The sequence below is a fragment of the Vanellus vanellus genome, assembly GCF_965231255.1.
Source record: "Vanellus vanellus genome assembly, chromosome: 6".
Taxonomy (NCBI): Eukaryota; Metazoa; Chordata; class Aves; order Charadriiformes; family Charadriidae; genus Vanellus; species Vanellus vanellus.
This window is the reverse complement of record NC_138911.1, coordinates 7135919-7157065: the sequence shown is the minus strand read 5'-3', so window position 1 is coordinate 7157065 and position 21147 is coordinate 7135919. Positions and strand designations below refer to the sequence as shown.

Here is a 21147-nt window from a genome sequence, read left to right as displayed (position 1 = left end):
TACGATACGCTGAAGCCCAGTCCTGCTGTCTCTTCTCTACCGTCATTACATGTGTTAATTAGATGCAGAATAGCATAGGAACACCCACCTCAATAGCAACGCCATTTCAGTTGCTGGCGTGACATTCTCTATGGGCTTGAGTTACACCTTTTGATAAACAACATCTATTTCCTTGCTTCTGAGAAATTCTTACTGCCCACGAACATATACCAGGTCTAGTTTTTTGGATACACAGTAAGACTGGAAGACTTTTAGTAATATCGGGCAGACACAGCCATCCTCTCCAGTCTTCTGGACTAAAAATGATGACGTATTCATAGAGTCATAGAATTGCCTCGGTTGGAAGAGACCTTTAAGACCATCGAGTCTAACCATCAACGTAACACTGCCAAAGCCACCACTAAACCATGTCCCTAGGCACGATGTCTACCCATCTTTTAAATACCTCCAGGGATGGCAATTCCACCACTTCCCTGGGCAGCCTGTTCCAATGTTTGATAACCCTTTTGGTGAAGAAACTTTGAATGAAGTCTGACTAAAACATACATAGGTACAGATTCAGCACAAGTTGAGTAAAATTGGGTATTGAAATTCCTATAAGCAAGTCTCTGGGAACTCAGAGTTCCTGAAAATAAATGGAAATTTCACATTCCTGCCATAAAAAACTTCATAAAAAAAATCCAAAATATGCTTCCTTTCCCATACTTGAGAAAGGTGACAGGGTCATCAAACCGCACACAGGGAGAAGGAGACTTCGAAAGGCTGGTTAACTCCCAGCCACCTCATGGAGGAGAACGCCTGGAGCAAATGGTCCGCCCGCAAAGGGAGACTGAGCAACTGGTGTGCAGCAGGTCCCAACAGGAGCAAGGAAGGAAAGAGGAGAAGAGGAAAGAGATAGATTTTTATTGTTCTATGACAGTGTATTTAAATCCAAGTAGAAATGCAACCGAACAGCATCTTCTCTGCTTTCTGCATCTCTGAATTCCCATAACTCTCTGCTCTCAGTTGATATAACTGACCTCTATTGACTGGTGGGGGGGCAGAAATCAGACTCCATGCAAGCTACACTAGAAGAACAAATTCTCCATATCCTTCAATATGAATACCTGGGTAGGTTTTTTTCACTTCTCTAATTATTTTGTGTGTGTGAAACAGTTTTTGAAGACCACTTATCAAGCACAAATATATTAAAAAGAGATTCACGTGAACTAAACTTATTTACAAAACTATACATGCCAAAGGTAGGCAACCTTTTACGGGAAATTTTGTAACTTAATTCTTGAAAGAATTAAAATTCAATCACAAAATCCCTCTGGATAAAAAAAGAAATTCAAAGGCAATGAAGAAAGAGTCAAACAGTTTTCCAGAAACAGTTTTTAGAAACCATAAATAAAAACTTTTTAATGGAAATCCCATAAAACTGAGTATTTATGAGACTAATAATACAACTCTACTGTGGCTAAAAGTAAATGAAAATTACAATCCTTTAAGATCTTTAGGTTGTCATGTTTTAATTTTTGTGTTATACCATTATGCTTCCTAAGCCTAAGCTCTAGAAGCAGAACTCTCCTATAATATTTCACAAAGTTCACGCAGGAAAAAAAAAAATTAGTCGGCTCATTATCCAATATTAAATTGCACCATTCATACGAAGAAATAAAGAACTGACACTGAATTATATTTTTTTGTAAGCAATATGTATAAGACAAAGATATGTTACTGAGGATATAATATCCATACAATATAAATGCTCCCACAATCTATTTAAGCATTCTTATTTATCTTCCACCATAACAAAAACAAAAGCATATTCAATGACACCAATTTATAAGCACAAAAGTGAAACAGTCAGAAAAGGGTGGGTATTCTTTAAAACACAACTGACCACAAGAATTTAGCTAGGTTTTGACAATACATGAATGAATTAAATTAAATTGAATTAAAAATTCCAAGCTACTGAAAACATTTATTTTCTCTACAAGCTCTCACATTATCACTGTTGATCAGATTCAGAGAACCTCTCTTATGATACCAGGTCCATTCAGTATGGGGTTTTTTTTTTTTGCACTGTACTGTTACTTATACTATCCTTGTAAAAATCAAATACTGGCTATTAAGTGGGATATTAAACCAATCAGAAAAAAACTGTATTCTCTCTCTCAATAATGGAAATTATTAAGATAAATGCAGAGTTAACAATTATACTTTTATATTAGAAAACTGCAAACAATCCCAGGAATTCTAGAAAACATACAAATCCTCTTAAATTACTCTTAAAATTCCCAAGTATCTGATATTCTTGATTTCCACGCAAGTTATTTCCATTTAATCCTTACCAGAAGTAATGCACATAAGCAATAAACAGACCTTTCACTTTTATCTTCTATTTCTGTACAAAAATCCCTTTAGAAAAATGTGAAGGAAATGTGGGTTTGGTTGTTTTATTTTGTTTAAAAAAAACAAACAAACAAAAAAAAAAACCACCAAAGAAATGCTCTTATTTGATATCATAGGTAGAAATCAAGCACTAAAATTGCTGAAAACCTCAAAATTGCCTTTCCTGAAACCGGCCTACAATGTTGGCGGGAAGAGTCAAGGCAAGCATCAGATACTTATATCTTCTTTAAAATAAAAAAAGTTTGGAATAATAATTTTATTCCACTTAAACTCACTAGTAATGTGAAGTTCCAGAAAATAGTTTTTCTTCACCGATACATTCATCAATTTGCTTCTTTCTTGCACACCAGTTCGTTTTCTAAACATCCACTTCTTCTTTGGTGGCCTCTACAAAGTATTACAGAGATCTGATCCTTTGTGCCTTTCTCTTGCCAACACTTCTGTACTAGGGAGAAGGCCCTTTGTTTCAGCAAGTTTGAATAGCAGAAAACAAAAAGATGAGTTCACGACCTTTTGACCAAGCGCGTATCCAGAAATTTTGTTATTGAAGCAATATTTAATACTGGGAATTTTTTTTTCCCAAATGAATTTTTGATGATCTCAGGGCTACTTCAAGAATACTTTGTTATGTTGCTCACCAGTCTCACCTTTCCTCACACACATATGCCTCTGCTTTCAATAATTTTAAATTTGATAAACTTTAGGCTTGATAAACCCCTTATACGTGCCGAACGTTAATGAACCATACAGAATATCTTATAAATAAACCGAAAATTAATACTAGAGAAGAAAAGAAGGGATGAGGATCACTGTACCATGACATAGTGAGAAGCTCTCGATATTGTGACAGCATCTAAAAGCTTCAGTTAAGAATTCCTGCAAGCATTCACTGCGAATAAACACAAGCTCGCCAAACTATATTACCTTTTCTGAAAGGACCAACACAAACCAACCAAAGCTTTAAGCTGCAGCAGACAACTGTAACACGATCTTTAAACTGGGAGCGCTACATCAAAGAGGACACAGGTCTGCTTCAAGCAGAAGTGACTGCAGGATGGAATACACAGTGCTGGACACCAGCGTTAATGGAATAGGCTAAAGCTTTTTTCACACCCTAGCAAACCTAATTAAGGCTACATTAAGTACATTGTGGCATAACTTTTTAAGGTAAACAAAGACCTTCCACAGATCATCTTTGAACTGCACAGATCCATATGCCTAAACAAGCAAGTAAGAACTCATACAGGTGCCTCATCATCCAGCTGTTCCACTCAAAAGCAACATTTTGTATCTAGAACTTAAAAAAAAAAATCATCTTAAGTTATCAAATAAAATAATTTTATTATTAACACAACTATTTTGGAGCACTGATCAGATTTGACATTAATCACTATACTATATTGCTTCATAATATGTTTTTTATATAGTCCATTCATCTTTCATGCCTGAAATAAAGGAAAGATGCTTCATTTTTTCTTCTTTCTCTCCTGCCTAGTAGTTTTTAATCAAATAAAATTAAATGACATTTTATCCTCCTGGTCCTATAAATACCGGAAAAGATTATTACATGAATTCCTCCTGCAGTGACTCACCGTTCGCTTGTTAAGTTATGATAGCCCCATCAGAGTTCCCCTCGGGAATTTTATAATCAGTTTGTGACTGTACGTTTTAGAAACCATTTGGCTCTTTCATGACATACAGATAGCAACAAACAAACACTTTATAGCCTTCATTTTACAACTAGCTTTAAGGTAGTTATAGAGATACAGAGAGTTCATCTCCCTCATTTTTGTATACAAGACTTTGCACTGACAAGCCATCTCTTAACGGATACCTTTTAAGCACTTCGTTTTACTATGACTGAAGTCGCCTGTAATTCCGCTTATGATTATGTTCTGCATCTAATAACATTTATTCCACGATACCTTTGCAATTATTTTTTATTTACTGTGTAACAAAACGATATTGCAGAACTGATTCAAAACTGAAATTCAAATACGGCATACATAAATTGAAACTACCTGAGACTTATTTTTAAAATATGTAAAATACAAATTTTCCCACTAGTTCCAGTAATTTCTAGTCTTTGCTTGCTTTCTTTTTTAAAGGTAAGAACTTTGTCATGTTCTGAAAGTCCTCCTTTAGATGTACAACTTTATTTTCCACTACTAACCTGAATTCTTTCAATCACTCCATGGTGATGAGCCGATCTTTCACAAAACGCTTTTTCTTTCTCTTGCAACCCTGACATACTCTCAAAAAGGACTTTGACAAACTGTACTAAATATCCAAGGGTTGGAATATAGTACATGAAGTGCAATGCCAGTCTTCTATCCCAGATATCAGTACTTCATGAGCAAACTCTCTCTTTTCCATCGTTGACCACATGACAGACTTCTGCTGTTTACCATTTGGTCCAGACAAACTTGAGTCTCACCTTGTTCACGCTTAAACAATACCAAAAGCTCGTTATTATTCTATGATTAACTAGTACAGATAAGGCATTCTCCACTGCTCTTTCCAACAGATAACAGGAATTTCTTCTAAGAAACAGAGAGTCTTTTGCTCCCAAAAAACTGACCTTGCAATGCATAACTATTTTTTTCTTTGACCCCCAGTCCTGTTTATCTACTTTTTTCTATTAAAAAAAAAAAAACCACAACTATATTGCTAGCAACCACCCTCTCTGCCTTCAGCAAGCACTATCACCTGAACCATCTTAACACCAAGTTCACTGATTAAAAAAATAAACTAAATAATAACTAAAAAAAAAAATAATCAATCTCAAATCAACTTTCCTGGGAAAATACAGTTCCTTCCTCCAGCCCTCTGAAGGAGGGTAATTCCAAAGACTTACACCCACTCACAGAAGGGACAACCGTACAATTATACCCCTCTGATGCTCTTGCATCATATTTTTGGCATTTTTCCCTTCTTGTCTAAAGAATTTTTTCTTTAAGTGGCATTCATTCAAGTATAGCAGTATAATGTACTGAGCAGAACATTTTACAGTACCCTTCGGAGTACACTTGTTGGAGTATCCTCCTCAGAAATAAAATGCTTATAAGGTCCCTCAAACAGCAGGAGCAAATTACTTGGAAGATAATGAAGACCGCCATCACGTCGGTCAAGCAGAATGGTAGGCCAGCCACGGAAAGACAAACTGATATTACCTATATTACGATGCAGAAGTAATTCAACTGTGCCATTCGCAATATACTTATCAAAAACTGTTCAGATGTAGTTTTAAGAGGAAAACATTACTCACTAGGAACCCAAAAGAAGGGAAAAGAATCCTACTTAATTAGACACCTCTTCCAGCTAAGAGGAAGGACATACCTCCCGATGTGCAAACCGGCAAGCCAAGAGCAGTGCTGTTTGCAGAATAGAAAACAATATGAATGCAAAGTGTAAAATATGCGCAGGAGAAAAATTAACTTGGAAAAAACATGCACTTCGCCAGTAATATATCAATATTATATATGAATATAATATTTTAACAGTGATACATGCCCGCTGGAGGTCCTTCCACCCAAAACCAGCCGTCACAATCAATAAACTAGAATCACAGAACTTTCCTGCGGGAGGTAGAGAAAGGAAATATATCCACAAACCCCACTGCCACAGCCGAGAACACAGCCCCAGTCCCAACAGTCCCTCATCCTCTGTGTTCCATCTTCCAGAAGAATTATCAGGAATTAGAAAGAAAAACAATTATCTTTTCAGTGCTTGCATAACATTTTTTTGGAAAGTAAATGGCACTCCTACTTTTTACAGGCTTCAAACAAACAAACCCCACAGAATATTGATTTATTTGAAACAAACTTTGCAAAGAGAAAGGGAAGAACAACCACCCAGCACCCAAGCCATGCTACCTAACTTTTCAGCTCATTAAAAGGAAAAAAAAAAAAAAAAAAAAGCCTGGTATCTACTGCTGGAAGAAAAATAAAATGGAGAAAGACTCTTTCATGCAATTGAGAAATCAAATGTCAAAATAACAGTAGTTTTTCTTGACATATTGTTATGCTGGATATTCTAAGAAAAATAAGTTCACAAAAACAAATGGTTATGTGATAAGAGCAATGACATATTTGTACGATACTAAAGCCACCATCCACTGGTGCATTCCAAGCCAATCACGACTAGGTCACAGCACTTAGCTTGGCTTTCGCCAACCTTTCGTAGTGGGCTGACAAGCCAACGTTTGCCACAATAATACAGTTTCCATATTTGAGATGAGTGCTAGTGTTTTCTTGTAAATGCAAAGAAGGTAACCTACTAGCACGCTTGTATTTTGAACTGAGATGCTTGTTAAGGCTAACAATAAATATTTAATTTATTACTGCATTGGCAGGCACTGTTGGTAGGTATTTAAGTGCTCACTCTTATTTTATTTGGATCTATTCGATCGTTTTGTGGGAAAAAAAATCCTAGGAACAGAAAAGTAATATCATAAACAAAATAATCACCACATTGCAAGATGTTTTTGCCTCTTCATTCTCCTGGTGTTTCTCTGATGAGTCATGTTCTCTAAACTTGTTGTCTGAATTTCCTTGTAATTCACAACAGAAATTGTTCATTGTCACAACACAACTTGCTTTCTACTCTCCTTTATTTTTCAAATATCAACTCTAAGTGTATTAAAGTATAAATACAGCTGACCTCTTGTTCAAACATCTTGCATTGGCCACAGCTTACCATTTTAATACACTGAACTATTTCATATACACGTAAGGAGGATAACAAACTGAGTTGAAGTGGGGAGCAGTGACAGGGAATTCTGCAGGAATTGTTTTCTAGCAGTGCTTTTTCTTTTTCAAGGAATAGCTGATCTGCTGTATGCTTTTATTACTGCTTTTTTCGTAAATAATCACTGCAAAGGTATGAATTAATATAGATATTTTTAAAATAATTACTGGAGTAAATGCTTCTTGAATAAAGCATATAGATTACTGTTTGGGCACATATTTTAAGGTCCACAGTGGGAAATGGCAGAGTCTCTTTGCAGTTCTTTAGTCTTTTCCTTCCCTTCTGCAAAGTTCAAAATCCACCGGTTCAAAATTGAAAATTAATGCTCAGTGCCGGCCTTTGTTAACATCAACCTCACTGAACCTATAGTTTCAATTAAATAGACAGAAAATTCATCAGAATTAAAAATCTAAGAAGTGATGATGAGATGAGATGAGAAAGGAAAAACACACCGAAACTTTAACATATTTCCTTCCAAGCTTCTAAAAGTAGGGATTCTGTTAAACCTTTGTGACGGTGTGCTACCCCCCACCCCAGGCGTCAACCTGACCTTTATCTCCCCTAACCCTGCCCAAGCCATAACCACCCATGGTGGTCATAATGGATGCATCTAGTCACGATGGCTCCATCCATCTCAACGTGGTTTTGGGGAGAGAGATAACAACACAACAGCCAAGGGCTAACTTGAGCAATTCTGGTACTGTAGTTAATAAGCCAATATGACTACAGGTCAACCGTCTTACCCCCATAAATACTGAACAGCCCAAGAGCCCTTTGAGCTCTCCGGCACAGCAGCGGGCTGCACGCCAGGATCTCTCCTTGAGTGGGGACACCTCTCGAGGTTACTTTTCAAGATTCAGAGATTCCTTCCCGCAACAGATCCTCAGTAAGTGACTAATAGCATGCTAAACTTTGAAATCTTAGCTAAGTGATATAAAGGATTGATTTCACATATATAATCCTTTAGACATAAATCATTGACCAACTCTGGGACTAGGACTGGATCCAGCTGTACCTAGACTCCTCTCTGAGAAGTTTAGAAAGCAAGGGGGTCCTTTCTGAACCTCAACTCAACAGGAGGGTCTCCCTGACACTTCTGTCTGACCCTGTCCTCTATGCAGTAAATAACTAAGCGTACCTTACCATCGAATCTTGTTAAAACACTGTCGCATTTACAATCAAACTTTGTTAAATCCCTGTTTTAGAGCAATAAATGTATCGCTGCTTCTCTCTATGAGTGAAGTATATCGCTCCATCTGCGACAACCACAACGCAAAACAGAACTTATAGTATGGAAGAGGATGGCGATCCACCAAAGAGACTTCAAATCCTATTCCAGCCAAGAGGTTGGACTGAGAATGCCCAAGATCCTAAAGGGGCTTCTGTTAGGAGCTAGTGGCAAACGCTGTTTTAAGAAGGCAACCCTCCCAAAACCACAGCTCACTCCCCATCCACCCTCTACACAGAATTATAACAAACATTAAGATTGCTGTGCACGGAGGATGAGTGGGAACCTCTGGGTGTGAACATAGTGGTTCTGAGCCCCAGAGACTATCAATAAGAATACAGCTAGCACATGCATAAATATGCAGACATATACAAACTTCCAGTCGCAAGAAGAACTACCATTTGGAAAATTACAGTGTTTAAAAATATTAATCTTAGAACTGTTCTGATTTGCAGTCTCCGTCTTCACAGCTAGTAGTAGTAATTGATGAGAACAAATAAATATGGCTCATCCTATTCCAACTCATTTTCTCAATTTCAATAGAAGACCAATTACAACTTCAGTGTATGAGCAAGTATTTTTCATCCCAAAATACATCTGATCAATACAACAGAAGTTAGGAGAAAATGCTCTGTTGCTTTGAAATCTAGAATACTTTCATTCAGGCCTCTTAAACAGCTATCCTGATATCCTTTGGGCTACAATAAAAAAAGTCTGTTGAGGTTTTTCTTCGATTCCTCTTAATTTTTACTTCACCAAAATGATTTACAACGTGAGATTACCGCACACCTTAAAAAAAACAGGAATCTATGGGCATATTCAAGTGCCTTACTTTTAAGATAACTGTCCAAGTGGACTGAGAAACAAAAATGTCTTCAGAAAATACAAATAAATCTATCCTAATTGAAATAAACTTCCCATGTTGCAACATGGAGCAATATACTTACTACATGATAATTTTAGGAACAGAAAAATCTTACGATTTCCTTTTCTAATACTTTTTAATGTACAGGAGATAGATAGATAGATAGATATAAAGTTCCGAAGGCCTCTACAGATTACCTTTCTTTGAAACAGGCAGATGCATACCAATGAACAGTAAAAAAATGCCATTTGAAAATTTTATATAATACATAGTAATGATAAAACTAGCTTTCTAAGCAAAAAAAGAATAACTATACTAATCCATTTCGTCCAAATTAATTTAGTCATCTCCAAAACCTGATTTTTTTGGACAAACACTTTTGTTTCATAAACATTAAACTGTGTGTGTACACACATTCTGCACATTCTGTACAACCAAAATTAATTCAAGTAGCAGAAGCTGGAAAACCACGTACCATGGAGCTCTAAAAATTAAGTTTGCCTGAGTGCCTTAACATGGCAAAAAGTTAGTTCCGTATAAACCAGTCAAGCTCCTTCTGGGACCAATGTGATTTTAAGTATCCCCGCACTACCAAAACCACATACTTGTTATAGAACGTGACTTTTAATCCGCAGAAAAGATAATTCTTCTGAGATGACATTATGCTCTAATTGAGGTGTTTTCATAAGAAACTGAATGAATGGAAAAAGCACCTGGTTTGTGCAGCAAAGCATTTTAGAGGAACGCCAAAAAGCTTTGGGGTTTTTTCACTACTGAAATTGTTCACCAACAGGACATTAACAGTACATTTCTCCTCCCCTCTTTCTCCACGTCACTTCCTAAGCATACACAACCATAGACATCTACAAACTGTTGGTTTTGAATCACATTTTGGCAGTACAGATTATCACATACAGCTCTCAAAAGATGATCACATTAAAACCATTGTTTTGACATGTTGAATACAGTAATTGAAAAGGCAAGCTAACCATATTTTTCTATTCTTCTGTAATTTTTATTTTATGTTACAGAAAAAAAAAAAATCTCCCTAAAATTTGTCACATATTCAACATTCACACTTCTTACAGTGCGTGCCTTTAATCCACTTCATCTTCTTTCCCATGTGGACCGTGACCTTTCTCAAAGAAATTTTAAGATTAGTTTTTTGCAAAGTTCAGCAAAACTTCTAATATGAGCCTCAAAGATGTTATTTGAGGTACACGCATAAAATCTTTGTTCTGCAGCTCATCACTTTTGAAGCCACATGTCAACATCTGTTGGAATACTTTTGACGGATCATGTTTACGACTACATCTAAAGGAAAAGAAAAATGAAATTTAGGGCGGTCTTTTCTTAACACATATTCCGAACAACACAGTCCAGAAAGTGATAATAACCAGCAGGAAGCTAAACTTTAATTCTGCAATAATTTAAAAGGCACTGTTAAGGTATACCTTTGTCAGAGATGAAAAGGAAGTCATTTCAGGGATTATTTTGCATTTTAAGTTATTTGACAATTATTTCTGACAAATTATGATGGTCACTGTGTGCAGCAAATAAAAGAATATAGTTCAAAAGGAACTTTGAACTATTTCCCTTAGGTAACTGTGAGCATATTTATGTAAGAACAAAAATGAAAAGCATTACTTTAAAAACTTATTTAAATTGACATTTACAAACAAAAACCCCAAACCTATTAATTGCAGTGCCACTGCAAAGTCACACATGGGTAAAGTCACTTACACCAGCTCAGTTACACAGAACAATCCAAAATGTCGGTGTTGACTTTGGAACATCTTATTATGGTAACAAACAATCTATTTAAAAGAGACTAATGGAAGTAGGATCACTTTTCGTCTGAAAGACATATGGAGTCTTTTTCCTGTCAACTGAAGTTCATGGCTGGACTCAATTTACAACTCTGATCGGACTAACATGCTTAAAAATCTACAGCGTGTACAAATCTCACAAATGTTCTCCTATCATTAGATAATTACCTAATTTCGTAACATTATAAACAATGATTATTGGTAACGGTCTTTCTGCTAATTGCACCATTATATGAGAATAAGTTAATGCAAATATATGCTCAATTTGCTTTTGAGTATATACCACAGTAAAAAACAAAAAACAACATCAGAAAACCCCAACCAACCAAAAAAACCTAACCAAAACCCCTGGCAAAAAAAATCTCCTTGAAAAAGAATGTATTTTTATTGTTCACCTTTGGCTGAAGCATAAATACATGATCATATATTGTACGCAGCTACCAATTAAACCACATTACAAAAGTTCTTGTTAAGAGGAGTAACTTACCTTCAACACCAAAAAAAAATCTAATCGCCCGAACTCTTTTAATAGTTTTCTCTTAGTAGCATTATTTCATATAATATTCCCTACTGATTAAATAATGGGTATTTCAAAAAATTTACACATTTTCAAATACTTCTCAAATATATTATTCTTCTATAAGAGGAAGTCAAAAGGCAGTGATCTAAGAATAATCACCCATTTGTTTTTAACATTATTTATGCAATAAGTTCATAACATTTTTTCCAATAACCGATTCAGCAAGTTTTCGTCTCTGAGCTACTCCTTGATTTCAGTCCTCGTAACTCATATCTGAACATATTAAAAATAGGTTTCTGAAACTCACTATCTCAAGGTGAAATTTTTCATTATACTTGCAGAAACCCAAAAGAACATGGCATTTGGGCTCTTAGGAAAGGTGAGCCCCGAAACATCATGGAGCACTATGTTTTCTACTAAGTATATAGCAGAAGTTCCATTTTGTAAGAAAGGCTTAAGAAAAAAAAAAAAAAAAAAAAAAAAAACACGCCAACCATAACATTCCATATACTCCTTCCCCAGACAAATCTACACCACTGTGGTGTTGGATAAAACTGCAAACACATGACGCACATTTAAACACTCTGAACAATGTCACCGCGTAATTGAAGCCCTTGTATGCATTCAGAAAAAGAGCACAGCGTTTGTCCTACCACCTTCATCCTTTCATTTGTCATTTCCCATTATTTCAATTTTGCAAAGTTGAAGTGCTTTGGGGTGTTTTTATTTTTTAACACACACACACACTCACTCTCCACGGAGTTGGGCAGAAGGAAATCACTGTGATTAACAGAATTATTGCTGTTCTTTAGAATACTGGAACTCAACTGACTTGCAAATGAAACCTATTACATACACTCTATAGCTAGTTCTCGTCACTTTTTTAAAAACAAAAAATGTTTGTAAAGCAAAATCAGGCTATTCACATTTCTTACTGAACAGGCTTAATGCACAACATTGTCCTCCAGCTCCGCTATGTCACCTGTCTTTTGTCTCAAACGCAGCAGTGCTTAAGAACTGTGGGCTTGGGGCATGTCGGGGGAAACATGACATACTACCCGCTTTCCTTTCGATATTAGTGAACTCGGGCTACTTCACCTCAGCTCTAGGATCAGCATTTCTTTGAAAAGGTCACACCTGCCAACTATTTGCTTCCTGCTCAGGGTACGAACAGCTCACAGCAACGCTGTAACGGGAGGCGGTGCAGAGAGCTGCCGAGGGTAGCCGGTAATTTAGATGTTTTTCTCTTTGCAAAATGGTTGGGCTGACGAGTAGAATAGATCATTAGAAGCAGAGTTGGAGCAACTGTGCAACATTTATACCCTTATCACGCCAGTTAATGTTAACCTATCAAGTAGCATTTGCTTCCCTACCACAGACGTGTCAGACACCATGCTGATAATGCCTCCTTTAGATACTGGAAGAAGGTGGACTAAATGGTATAAAAAAGGGATGTTCTACTTAGAAGCACGGACCACTGCAGAGGATGTGCTGTTGAGGGACTGTCTGCAGCAACAAAAAATTGCGCTGTAGAATAGCATACCCTAAAAGCCAAATGAATTCTGGTATCTCCAGACCTTGGCTGATGCCCCGTATCTTCCACTGGATGCTAATTATGTCTACTAACACTGTGACTTATCAAAAGATTTGGCATGCCATGATATTACACTATTTTTGCATGTCATATTTTTGTACTGTGTTGATCAACCAGACCTTGTTCCAGTCATTTAAAGATTTACAAATACCCCCTCTCCACCACCGTGTCCCCCCCCCAAAAAAAAAAAAAAAAAAAAAAAAAAAAAAAATCACATAAATGGATACATGAATAGAGAACTAAGCTAAAATATCACCAGAAATCATGTTCCAGGATTAGACCATCAGCCTTGTTTACAATGCTTTTTAGAAAGCATCATGGTTTCACCTGGGATGGAGTTGACTTTCTTGCTAGCAGCTAGTGTAGTGCTATGTTTTGTATTTGGGATGAGAGAGTCTTGATAGCACACTAATGGTTTTGGTTGTTGCCAGGGGGTCAAGGGCTCTTCTTCTCCCCATACCGCCCTGCCAACGAGCAGGTTGGGAGGGCACAAGAAGTTGGGAGGGGACACAGCGACAGCTGACCCCAACTGACCAAAGGGACATTTCATGCCACGTCACATCATGCTCAGTATACAAAGCTGGGGGAAGAAGGGGGGCACCTTTGGAGTTATGGTGTTTGTCTTCCCAAGTTACCATTACGCGTGATGGAGCCCTCCTTTCCTGGAGAAGGCTGAACATCTGCCTGCCGACTGGAAGCAGTGAATGAATTCCTTCTTTTACTTTGCTTGTGCACATGGCTTTTGCTCTACCTATTAAACTGTCTTTATTTCAACCCATAAGTTTTTTCTTACTTCCACTTTTCCAATTCTCTTCCCCATCTCAACTGTGGGGGGTTGAGCGAGCGGCTGCATGGTCCTATCCGGCAGCTGGGGTTAAACCACGACAGAAAGAGAGGCAACCGTGCTGGCTCAAATTCCTATTTTATATCACAGCAATGTTTTCAGTAGAGCAATAACAGTAAAGCATATCCTTACAATTCATGAATGCAGTTATTGCTAAACAGCAGTAAGTTTTTGTACACCTAAGTCTTATAACCGACAACCTAAATCCAATAAAAATATTTTCTGCAAATCGCTTAGTCCCAACATATTTCAGCATTCTTTCTAGAAATTTTACATTACTTTTAGCAGAAATAATCGCTGCCTGAAGAGGGAAAAGGTCAAGTGTAATGTGGCAAGGGAAGAAGAGACACTGCTATTGAGAATGCAGATTACATTCCTCATCTTTTCATGAAATCAATACATTTTTGGACCACGGTAGAATTCGGCCATGTATTGATGAAATACTAAAAAATACTCTCAAATAATTGATAGAATTTTATTTTATATTAAAAAAATCTCAGAATTATAAATAATGGCAGATTTTTTTAAAAAATACTTTTGTCATTTTATAGTATGTTTTACAGCAATTGTTTTCCGTGTTGTCAAAAATCCCTATGGAGTTACGAAGTAAGCGATTGTCTTACTGTAGCTAAACACAGCCACTCGAAAACAAGCAAACACATAGTACATTTTTCAGTAATTAGAAATGCAGTGCTACTAAACTTCATGGAGCAGAGAAGATTTAATGACCTCCAATACACCGTAACTGGAGATGCTCATATTCTCATCTAGTATGCAGGTACAATACACTAATACATAATTAAAGAACAGGCAGTTACTGATTTATATTTATGTGAGATCAGCTTTACAAAAAGGAACATACTTCAGACTCACAGGCAATTAAAACCAGATTAATTTCCTACCACAAATATGAGTTCAAACTCCTAGTGAGAACAGTATGACTTACCATTTACTTTAATACTCTTTATTACATTAATATAGCAATCAAAACATGATACAGACTCTGAGAAAAATCCTGCCATTCACCACTGGCAAAAATAATGAGCATAAAAACCCTACTATCCTCTTTCCATGTAAGCCATTTATAACAGAAGGCACCTACTCTGCCCTTCAGAGTATATAATCGAACATCAGGAACTTCAAATCTCTTGTGGAAACTCTGCAGCTGGTTCGATAGCAGTATAAGAAGTCCTAATCAGCAACATGTAATTATAGTAATAAAGCATGGTTAAAGTGTCTACAGCGTTGACATAAGTCACTGAAAAAGAACATGTATCCACAGTCTGTAGTCTGAACAAATGCCCCTTCACTTCCTCTTTAAGGCAAAAAACATTTTCAATTGTATTACTTGTGTATTTTAATACAACATGCAGTGCTGGAAATCACAGAATACAATGGCATGACTAAGTTAAGCAAAATTCAAGGGGGGGGTATTATTTTTTTAAAAAAGATGTTAAGCTGTTAATTACAAAAAGAATAAACAAGTGCATTAAGAACATAATAAACTATAGTTTACACTGAAGTTGTTAAACTAATTGCTTCTATTTCAACATGACAGTATAGATACTATCATAAGCTGGAAAGAGGCAGCATACCAAACTCTTCACTTTCTGACAACACTCTTTGTTTACAAAGTAAGTACTACCTGTGGCAGCACGTTACAAAATGAGGAGCTGATTTGGCTCCCCTCTCTTAGTTCTTATTGGCCGAAACAAGAAGCATAGGGCAAATACATCTAACTTAATTACACAGATTAGATATACACAGTAGTTTGATTCAACCAGTTGTAACACAGCATTAGTTTAAAACACAACAACAGGAGCAACGCTACTTAACATGCTACTGTCTGTGTAAAAACTGTTTCTAAAATCATTACAAATTACAAATACACAGGAAATAAGACAGCTTTTATCAGGAGAATAAAGAGTGTAAATACAGAAAACTGCCTTCCTCCCCTTCGTCTGTTATTTAGCGCCTGCAAACAAATTGTTTTACTCAGTTTTGCTATGAAGATGCTTGTATGCCATGATCACTAGAGGCCAAAGGAATTACCATTAGCAAAACTAATTTGCTTTACAAACTGTACGAACATACAATACAGTTCTTTTCAAACGAACTTATTATCTAACTTAAGACAAAGATCAAAAAAAATGAGTGAGACCGAGCAGCAGCGACCATACAGATAACAGTAACAATTCCATGTAATTACACAGATTAGTAGTCATCTTCCTTGGAGCAAAGCAATTAAACACATGTTTATCTTCAGACATAGTTTCATTTACCTCCAAAAGACTATTCATGGGTTTAATGTTCTGAACACGCCTAGAGTGCTTAGCTGTCACAGAATCAGCACGCACAACAGATGGGTCTGTTAGTTTCATAGTTGTTAGCGTTATCCTGTATTTCCATCCAAAAGTTAGTTTGCGCAAGAGGAAAAATTAAAAACCAGTTATAATTTCAAATCCTCTCTTCCACAAGCAGAATCTGAGCCACCAAAACATCTTTTTGGATCTAGCTCTTGACACGTTCAGTACTGCTGATCTCCTCCAGACATGAACACGCAATTACCCTTTCGCACCGCCTGCTGTTGCACCCCCAAACTGGCACTGTCCTGTATGCAACCAACCTGACGTGCGCTTTGCTGCTACTGCGACACTCCACGCACGTGCTTGGATGTACAATTACCTGAACAGCGTTTCCCCAAACTGCATCTATCTGCAGGTATTTCATCACACCCTTCTTCCTTTCACTCCTCTGAGAAAAACTGGTTTGATGTTTTAAATTGATTGCATCAGATTTATCATCAGAAAACTAGTTCACACTTAACAGCTCCAGTTTGGAACTATTTAAAAGTAGTTGATTTTCTTTGTTCCCCTTATATCCTAAAGTACAGATTCATAAGGCTAAATAAATAAAATCATCACCAAGTACATGTTACTGACCCCTAAACCAGCTACATGTGTTCAGAGGGAATGGAAGGGTCAAATCCCTCTACTGCTTAAAGAAAACCACCTTTTACCACTAATGTATCATCAGAGAATATTTGTGTACGTTTCCCAAAACCCCACCTTAGCAGCAATTACACTTATTCCCTCATTATAGCACATATCAAGATAATACCACTTTGGAGAAGCCTAAATAAACGCAAGGAGAGCATGCCAAAGGAAGGGACTTATTCTTTAATAGCAAATATCCTGCTCAGCCTCACTTATTTGTTCTTCACCCAGAAAAGTCCCAAGCTTGTGTACATTCCTGATGTGAACACAACACCCTAGAAGGATGGAGCTCGTTCCAACACCATGGACCACACAGGTCACGGCAATGCAGATGGGACTGGACAGAAGCAGAAACCTCTAGAAATCTTAGCTGTTAAGTGAGAGAGGTTTTTCCAAGAGCAATGAAACACACGGCTCAGCATTCTGGCAGTGAATACAGCAACAATCAGTGAAGATACACCACCAGTTATTGAAACAATCGGATGATTTTCATAACTATTTTCCCCTTTGTATATCAACATTCCAATTTTCTTTATGTGACACTTGCACCGATTTGCTCAGTGTGATCTCATCCATGTCAGACATTCAACTGCTCAAACAGAACACAGAAGTAAAAACACAAGTTTATCTTACTGGTATAATATATTTTTTTCCAATTGTTGACTTAATGAAATCTTACATAAATTCTTGTGCTATTAAGCTTATTTTAAGCTGGAAGGATTCTTCTCTTTTGAATATATTTAGCCACACACCATTCTCATCCAGGCTGACATCCCCAGTTACTCTGCCTATACAAACGAGAGCACAGTAAGAAGTGTTGCCGGCTGATCCGAACTGTCTTCCCTTTTCTTCCAAAGAGTGGAATCATTCAAGAATAGTAATATCTACTCTAAATACCATAGGTGCGTCATCGCCCTAAAAATCACTATACGAAAGAGTTAAATACCTTAATGCAAACCATAGCCCCACTATTCCCTTTCTGTCCAAGTCCATGACAAATCATTCACTATCTTGCACGTGTTATTCAGCAGCAAGTAATAAGATGACAACACACCAGAGTTACAGGGGAGGGTGACAGCACAACTTGGAATTACCAACATCTCATAAATTGTACCAAAATTCATGCAAAAAATTACAAAGCCAAGCAGTACTGGTAAAATAGAGGAGGGGCGAGGAGATCACAAAAATCATGGAAGTGCAGTTGAAGAAGCGTAAAAGCAAATTAGAACTTTCATAAAGCTTCATTGACTAAAAAGCATCACACTCCTAATACCTCAGCTGTGTGAGCTTTTCTAAAAGCAATGCGAGACATTTGTCACTACCGTAGTCGTGACTGTCAATTTATACATGAAACCTATTTTCCATAAAAATAATGTATATGCCCACTTTTCCTAGCAGTATAACATTTCATACACTTTAGGTGTAGAAAGCTGGAAAATAATCAAGTTCTAAAACACTGAAGAGTGGTATTCTGTCCACAAGAATCTCACCTATATGCTTCATTGAGTCCATTTTGACAAACTCTTACATTTCTGAAACTTCAGATGACACTTATAATCAGCATTTTCTGTTATTTGGCAAAGCATTTGGCAAAAATGATTGTGCAAGATTTTAAAATTCCACTACAAATAACCTACTTCCAAAAAAGCAAGTTCTTTCTATTCTCCAATCCCATTCTGCTTCCTAAACAAGACTGAAGTATAAATTTAGCAACAGAAAATAGTTTGAAGTTTAATTTTAATACGATGCCTTCGCTATTGACATTTTTCTCCAGAAAGCAGTACATAACATTAAATTTAAAAGCTGTCATAAAGATTGGAGGACGTGTTTCCTGTTGCTATGTTAAACGGTCCTCAGGTTTAAAATTAAATGAACTAGAGAATATCAGGTAAGAAAACTGGATCAAGTCTCGCTATCAGCGTTCTTTACAGGACACAACATAGAAGGGAAGTAGCTTGTCAGTGCCTCATGTATGTCTACACTACAAAGAATTATAATTATATTGCTGGTAATTCTTCTTAAGAACTCATGTCACACTACCAAAAAGAAAAATCCATATCCCACATCACCCCAAATACTTTTGACAGCATTAGTAATCAGCAATTTTATTCTTAAGTACCTCCATGAAAGCAGCTCAGTGAGAACAGAACAGAGAGAAGATTTCACCCTACTCTATCCCCCGATATCGTACTTCTGCTAAAAAAGTAGCGTGTCACAATGCAGGATATGAAACTACAAAAATCTTCTAGGAAATCCAAGCAATTGGATACAGCTTCTGTTGAAGAAACCAGGGAAAATAACTAATTTTAAAACTTATGAAAGAACGAAGACTGCATATCTCCACACTACAGTAATACAGAAAGTGTGCCCCGCTTTGATGAAGAGACAGCACTTACAGACACTGCAAATTTAAGTATCCTGTGTGGGACAGACTAGTAAAGTCCCTTAACCAACAGGTAAGCACAATTACATTCTCAGAGTCTTCTGGTCAAGGTGTACAAGCATTTTACATTCTTTAAACTAAGAATATAAATAGTCAAAAAGGGACACCTCTAAACATAACAACAATGCAAGCCCATTGAATATCTAAAGCATCACAGCATACAGAATCCTTTCACAAAAAGGTTAACATACAAAAAGCCCCCCACGCCACACAACTGGCAACTACCAAAACGAAACAGGAATAAAATTCAAATATTGAAAGCACTGATCGCAATGGCTATTCACACCAAAACTTGTCAGAGGAATTTGTTGGATGTCATCAATAAAATTAAGAAACAAAAGACAGTAAAGACATTTACCAAGTAAATTTCTTTGAAAAGGAACACTATTTTTAGCCTTTCTGCTCTTTCACCACTAATTTAACCACAGCCACGAAAATCTAGTAGGTTCCAGAACTGATATTTAATGGTTGCTTCCAAAAGGAATCAAAAAGGACAACATGTTCCATGAATGCCACATAAGCCATCAGTATTGCAAAGGAGTCACGGAGACTCCTAAACTTGCGAAAGAAAAAAACTACTCCATTTTCATGTTCATTGATGTAAATAGAAGAATATGAACCCATGATTGGAGGTGACCAGCAATTTCCCGGAACACACACGACAAGAATCTAGTTTGCATTCAAGAACAAGGGTTACATTTGTCCCCAGCTGCTCCGATCGAAGTAAACGGATGAAAATGTATTTAGTAGGAAAGTCAATGCGCAGATGTAATCCAACTTGTCAAATCAACTGAGTGTATTCACTACTGTTATCTTTCACCCTACAACCTCCTCAACCAGGATACGACTGTATATGCAACCATCTCAAGAAGAAATAATTTTTGACGCACGATAGGTAGACACACATTCAGGGATGGCATGTTCTCATGGGTGTCTGCCGATAGGCATGGCTGGCCAGGATGTTCAAGTCTAAGATGCTTCACAGAACAGTAGTAATGGCATTACAATCATTTATAATTATTTACATCCTTTTACTCAAAATGTATTTCATCAAAATAATTTCGTCAAAATTATCATATAAACATTTTTAAACTTAGTTTGATATGGTAACTAGCAACGGTGAGCTCTGTCTCCTAAAATAATAGTATGGATATACACTTCTTGTGATAAGAATCACTGTTATGTTGACCGTTAATACTTGCTTAAAATAATTGCATGGTTGCTTTTGATAACTTGCCCCTCGTATTCCACTCCTTTGCTTTTAATATATATGTATTTTAATATTATACTCATACAGGAAAATCCTAATGCAAGCAATCTGACTTGCTGAGGAAAAAATAAAGTTCTGAATCACTTCAGGAAATTCTTTACAAAATCATAAAACACATGGGGCTAAGAATATGTTTTCAAGTGTACTTACTGGACTGTTTGTTACATTATTTTAACTATTATAGCCTCTGAAATTATTCTAAAATTGGTGCCTTAATTGTTTCATGCCTCAGCAGGTGTTAAAATTGATCTTCTGGATTTTCTAAATGCCAGCTCCATCAGGTTCTGAGCACTTATTCTTGCCCACTCAGAGTCAGGTCAACAAGACAGAATTTTTGCATAACATTTGCTGAAATGAAGTCTTAATTCTCTAATTATTCTCTCTACCAGCAGCCAAGAGACTAACAAATACT

At 36.7% G+C, this 21147-nt stretch overlaps 1 protein-coding gene across 1 annotated transcript in view; it reads right to left on the bottom strand.

Annotated features, from left to right (window-relative positions):
* METTL15 (methyltransferase 15, mitochondrial 12S rRNA N4-cytidine) overlaps positions 1-21147 on the bottom strand; it is a 97545-nt gene that overhangs the window by 58491 nt on the left and 17907 nt on the right. The gene's annotated exons all lie outside the window — the stretch shown is intronic.